The sequence below is a fragment of the Aplysia californica genome, unplaced genomic scaffold (assembly GCF_000002075.1).
Source record: "Aplysia californica isolate F4 #8 unplaced genomic scaffold, AplCal3.0 scaffold00065, whole genome shotgun sequence".
Lineage (NCBI taxonomy): Eukaryota > Metazoa > Mollusca > Gastropoda > Aplysiida > Aplysiidae > Aplysia > Aplysia californica.
This window is the reverse complement of record NW_004797335.1, coordinates 396,569-403,012: the sequence shown is the minus strand read 5'-3', so window position 1 is coordinate 403,012 and position 6,444 is coordinate 396,569. Positions and strand designations below refer to the sequence as shown.

Below are 6,444 nucleotides of genomic sequence, written 5' to 3'. Positions count from 1 at the left end.
GCAATAAATAAATAAAATTTTAAAAAATTAAATAATTCCTAAAGTGTTTCAAGTCGAAGTAATAACAATGAGCCTACCTTGACACGCTGGGTAGAGTAGAAGTGACCGTAGGGAACACACATGAGATGCGTTGTCCAGGGAGAGCTGGATTTTACAGACGTAACACTACACTGGCACGCCCCTCCATTGTGCGCCTCTCTGTTCATGACAACGGCTCCAGGAGTGACCAGTAAGGTCAGCAGAAGCAAGGGAGTGTTGGCAGACATTGGTCGTGGGTCGCGTCGCTCTCTAGCTCCGGACAAGAAAAGAGGCTCACTGTAGTCACTGCAGCACCAGGAAGAGCTGTTCGTGTCGAAAGAGAAATCTAAAATTTTGACATGAAGCAAAATTTACTGGTAGGCTACAGAACGGATGATAGTGGGAGTTTGTTTGTTTGTTTGTTTGTTTTGCTTGTCTGTTTGTTTGTTTCTTGTTTGTTTGTTTCTCTGTCTGAGTAAAGAGAAACACATTGAAACAATAATGGTCATTTCGTGCTGGGCAAAAGTAAGACAGACAGACAGAAACAACAGAGGGGAAGTTAAGAAGTAGGACCTACCAACAGCGCCCTCCATCAACGGACAAGTGTTGGTTGAAAGCGAAAAAGCTCAGAGAAAAAAACATGGTAAAAGTGTTAATAACACAAGAAAAGTACAAAGTTTAGAAAAAATCCTTTTAACCTACGAAAAGTGCAGGTGAAAATGATATAATTTGAAATGAATTATTATGATATTTATAATTCTGATGGCTCAATCATTGTGTCACTTTTTAGAAGATGCCGCACACACACACACATATACATACATACATACACACACACACAAACACACACACACTCTTCCAACCCCAAATAAAGGTAGCATTCAATATTGTTAAGAGCACGATGGAGCCAGATTTCCATGAATTTGACCTTAATAATTAAAAAATTGTATTTTTGTAAAGCCTATGCTCCTTTACAATTGAGTCATTGCTTCCCAATTCCACTTTTCAAAAATATGAGTGTCCCCTGCTCATCAAAAGCTTTACGAATAAACGCAAATTGGGATCCCAAAACTATTTATGTTTTTAAAAGAAAATTAAGGGGAAGAAAGGGGGGGGGGGGCAGTTGCTATGAGTGGTTCGGGAGCTCAAACTTATGTCAAGCTTCGATCTATGTTGACGATGCAGCGTTTTGATAAATATTGAATACCGAGACGGTTTGGTTTTTTTTTTTTTTTTTCCACGTTTTGCCCATTTCATTTTTCGAGAGCATTTTAATTTCACAATTTGAGTCGTCTAGTGACATGCATGTATCGCCGCTGTCGCAAGCAATTCACTTTGCTCCAAACTAATTTGAGGACTTAATTTTATCTGCTCCCCCCCCCCCCCCCCCAAAGCTCTTTCAAAGATGAACCTTTAAACATCATCAACATGCGGTTTAATGTTATGGGCAATGTTTGCAATTGTTTTGCTTTTCTTTTTTCCCTTGCCCATTTATATGAGACTGACTCCATCTGATTAGTAGAAAAAGTACTTATGATAGAGTCCAATTGTACCTACTTGGTATGACATGCAGCTGTTAAAGATAGAGATTCAAGGATTATAGAATATGTAAGTCAATTATCTGGGAGCAGTTTTCATGTCTTTCATGATTCCTGATAGGAACAGCACAACAAAAACTTGTAGGTATTTTTTGTTTCTTGTGTAGAGAGTACCCAAGCGGACTTCAGTGCAATGCTAGGGACACAGACAAAGGGGCGTTGGGGGAAAAAAGCAATAAAAATAAAATAAAAAACCCAACTCGGTATACAGTAGTCGATAGAGTGTGCTTGAACAACACACGATTACCCTAGCTCATCAAAAACAGGGTGTTGAACTTTGGTGACCAGCTCTGGCGTCTTATGACAAAAACGTATATTATTCGTAATTAGTTCAAATAGAGTTATTGTACATGGGAGAAAGCCCTCTTCATGGCGCGTCTTTCTATTTTGGGTTTGTTTGTTATTTTGGCTGTACAATTAAAATTTAGGAAGTTTTTGGCATTTGAGAATAATATGCTTTGTGACCTAATCACATATTGATACTGTTATGAAAAAAGAAATTTTAATTAATTACTCCATAGCTATTTACTGTATGCCTCAGCATGTATACCTCAGATGATAGACCGGTCAATGAATTTTGACCTAAAATAATCCGATCGACCAAATTCCAGTTAATTTGGAACACACACAAAAAGTTAGTTTTTTGCCTCTCGTAAAATTTCATTTGGCATATACTTGATTCTGTCACAAGACGGCAGAGCTGTGGTGCATGGCTTGTCTTTTTGTTTGTTTGTTTTTGTAAAGTGTTTTACGGCGCTCGCAACTGCATAGGTCATATGAGCGCGCGGGACACACCTAATATTTTCAGTTGGTAGGAAATTTTGAATTTTGCCCGGGTGGCGGCCGAAGCCTACTCATATCGATTTTAGACCACCAAGGGATCTTTAACGTGCGCAACTTGCACACGGGCCCTCCGAGATTTTTCGCCCTTGTCCGAGAAGGCTAGGTGTAGATCTTTCCCACCAGAAGATCAGGGGTGTGGCAGAAAGACAGCAGTAAGGAGGGGTCAAGGGGTAGCAGTAGAAAGGCTGAAAAAAGATTCAGGAGCCCAGAGGAGGGGGCAAAGGAGGGGAGGGGGTGGGGGCAGAAAGTGGAAATGAAAGCAGACAACAGAACATTGCTAGAGAGCAGGAGCGGGGGTGAAAGTAGACAATTTTAGCGAAGAAAATTTTTTTGGTCGCTACCCGGATTCGAACCCGGGACCTTTGAATGAGAAGCCAACACCTTAACCTCTAGGCCACGAGAGCCCCCCCGGTTTGTCTTTGTTTGTGATATTGTGTATTATTCATGCTTAGAGGTTCAGTAACACTGAGTTTGTTTTTTGTTTTTTTAAGTTTTACAATGTTCAAAATATGTAGTGACTGCAAAGGTGCTATCAATTAGTAGGAACTGGCGGGCTCTCGCGGTCTACAGGTTAAGGTGTTCGCCTCTCATTCAATAGGTCCTGGGTTCGAATACGGATAGCGACGGAAAATTTTCTTCTATAAAATGTTCTCCTTTCAGATCCTTTCATGCTCTCTAACAATATTCTGTAGTCTGCTTTCGTCTCCACTTTCTGCCCCCCCACCCCACACCCTCCCCTCCTTTGCGCCCTCCTCTGGGCTCCTGACTCTTTCTGCAGCCTTTCTACTGCTTCTCCTTGGCTCCTACCACCTGTTATCCTCGCCACTTATATGACCGAATTGTGTTGCAAGTGCCGTAAAACGCTTAGTAAAACAATAAAGAAACAATATTTTTACATATTGCAGTGGAGTCCGCCTGTACCAATATCGGGTTAATCAAGTTTTTGGTGTAGAGAGATTGTGTGAGAGAAGAAAAAGAAATCGGGGATTTCTTTTTCTTTCGATTACCGCTGTTGTTGTGAGAAAAATAAGTTTAGGGCAGTTTTAGAATTTACTGCATTTGCATTCCTAAACCACTGTTCTATCATTTGAAAGTCGAAAACAGTTCGAAATCACATTCGATTGTGGCAAAAATCGAGTTTTCTATATAATTCAGTGTAATTGGTAATCTTATTTTTGTGTGGGCCGTTTTTCTCAAAATTGTTTTTGACACACATACACTTTTTTTTCAAGCAAATCAGCTGAAACTTGGCAGGATCACTCTTTTTTTTATTTCTTAAACTTTAAATACAACAATTTGTATATCTGTGTTTTCATTTTAGATATCTGAAAGTTCATGTTAAAGAATTTAGAGTGCAAATCGTATTTCGCAAAATCTTTCATGATTTTATCTCGTAAAAATAAAAGTAATTGTTAAATTACAAAGAACATCTAATTAATTTGTAATCATAATTTGTAGTATCTGCTTGCATTTGATTTATAGACAAATAGGCAAAAAACTTACATGTTCCTTTCAAAGAAAACCTTTAAGCACTAAAGAGACAAAACAAAACCAAATAAACCGAGTAGTTTTAAATTTGAGCTTATTTGCCAACACATGTTCTTTACCGTGTTCAATTTTGGCAGACTCCACAGTATAATGTGTGCAATATTCCCGTCAAGACTCTTCTGTTGGGCCGGACATTATAATATTTTAGGGGCATTTGATATAGGTAGGACAGTAACGGTTATAATATGTAACCAGAGGGTAAGTAGAACATTATAATAATTAAGTGAGGGTGATTAGAACGTTATAATAAATGAGTAGGGGGACATTAAGTAGAACGTTATAATAATTAAGTAGAGATAAGGTTGAACGTTATTTATACATAATATTATATTTGTAAAATTTCGTCACTTTGGCCGCCTAAAACTTCCGAACCACTTGACTTTCGAATTTGACAAATTAATAGTCGTTCAAAATCATTTAAAGGGTGCAAAGTTTTCTTAAGGAGCCTAAGTCACAGTATTTTAATTTTCAATTTTTCATTAGTTTCGTTTAGATATAATCTCGGGAAAGTCCGTCTTCTAAGAAGCCATTGTAAACAAGTGTGGTTTCGGTTCACTAGCCGTGCACACTGTTTCCACACTTTCGAAATTCTGGAGGGTACAACCACGAAAGCAGAATAGAGAATCAATCTATACGTCTATAATTTGGCAACTTGGAAACACATGTGTCACTTTTCCCATAAAACCATGACAGTTACAGAGTTGGAAGTTGGCAAGTACCTGCAAAAAGATAGATAGGACCCCATGACGGAGCCATATTTTTTGTTTTCATTTTTTGAATTTATACAAATATATTTGACAAAGAGTTCCCGTCCTACTTTGACCTTTGTGATTATTACACAAAGAAACGACATAAATCTGCGTAGCTGTCCTTCACAGCAGAAGTGCCGGGAGTGATATTTCGATAAGGCGCATTTTGTTTTGAGAGTATAGATCTAGACTTTCTAATTATTTTGCATCTCTCAAGATGTATTGCTCCAATCCAGTAGAGTGTAAATATAGTAGGCCAATGACTGTCAGTTGATGTTAATGCACCGATCATTCCTTTCATCGAAAGGAGACCCAGCTAGTAATAAATAAGTAGAGGGGCATTAATTAGAACGTTATCTAAATATATTATATTTGTGAAAGTTCGTCACTTTGGCCGCCTAAAACTTCCGAACCACTGAACTTTCGAAATCATTTAAAGGGTGCACAGTTTTATTAAGGAACCTAAAGTCACTGTAGTTTAATTTTCAAATGTTCATTAGTTTCGTTAAGATCTAATCTTCGGAAAGTCCGTCTTCTATATTTGACAAAAAGTTCCAGTCCTTCTTTGGTCTTTGTGATTATTCTACAGAGAAATAAAACAAATCTGCCTTGGTCTCTATCACAATGGAAGTTCATTTCCGCTCTTTAACGTTCGCCTAAGAAACAGGATTCAAGAGACGGGATAAATAATTTTCGAGACCTGTAGTACGTGAAGATGTGATCCTGTGTATGCATCCAAAGATTTATTTTTAAATTCGGTCACAAAGAGACAAACTTTTTTATTACTAGGTCAAGATTTTTAAAAAATGTTTTGTCGCTAGCCTGTAGAAAGTGCCATGCACAGTTTCGTGGGCATATGTAAATTTGCCAATGAGCTCTAATTTTTCTTAACGATGTCAGAGGAAAGTGAACACGCTATAGACTCTGCCTGTGTGATTTTAACCAAACAGTGCAGCAACCCTTTCGTGGATTATTGTTTTCTTAGTGCTTTTTTGTGATGGTGTAAGGCGAAACTCGTATTTTGTGATTATGAAGGGCTAGACAGCAATACACTAAAGCAATGCATCTCTAGATCAAGAGAGGAGTTAATCAAAGCAAATCTAATCTAAAGCAATATAGATTTAGAAGCCAGGTGCGACTGTGAAAGGCTAGACAGCAATGTAAATGTAAAATGCCTCCTCGGCGTAGACCAGTAGGAGCAGTGACGCAAAGCCGGATACTCAGCTAGTAATAAATAAGTAGAGGGTAGGTGGAGCGTTATAATAAATAAGTAGAAGGGCATTACGCAGGATATTATAATAGGTAAGTAGAGTGGCATTAAGTAGAACATTATAATAAATAAGTAAAGGGACATTAAGTAGAACGTTATAATAAATAAGTAGAGGGTAAGTAAAACGTTATAATAAATATGTTTTAGGGCATTAGGCAGGATGTTACAATAATAGTAGAAGGGCGTTAAGTAGAACGTTATAATAAATACGTAGAGTGTAGGTAGAACGTTATAATAAATAAGTAGAGGGTAAGTCGAACGTTATAATGAATAACGTTACAATAAATAAATAGAAAGTATGTAGAACGTTATAATAAATAAGGAAGAAATACATTAAGTAAAACATTATAATAAATAAGTAAAATGTAGGTAGAACGTTATAATAAAATAAGTAGCAGGTAGGTACTTTAAGGAATCG

At 37.6% G+C, this 6,444-nt stretch overlaps 1 long non-coding RNA gene across 1 annotated transcript in view; it reads right to left on the bottom strand.

The window, feature by feature from the left end:
- Positions 1–60: 60 nt before the first annotated feature.
- The window catches only part of LOC118477323, a 9,650-nt gene continuing 3,266 nt past the window's right edge, over positions 61–6,444 (bottom strand). The window contains exon 3 of the long non-coding RNA XR_004858292.1: positions 61–342. This is a non-coding gene — a long non-coding RNA (uncharacterized LOC118477323). The remainder of the gene's footprint in view (positions 343–6,444) is intronic.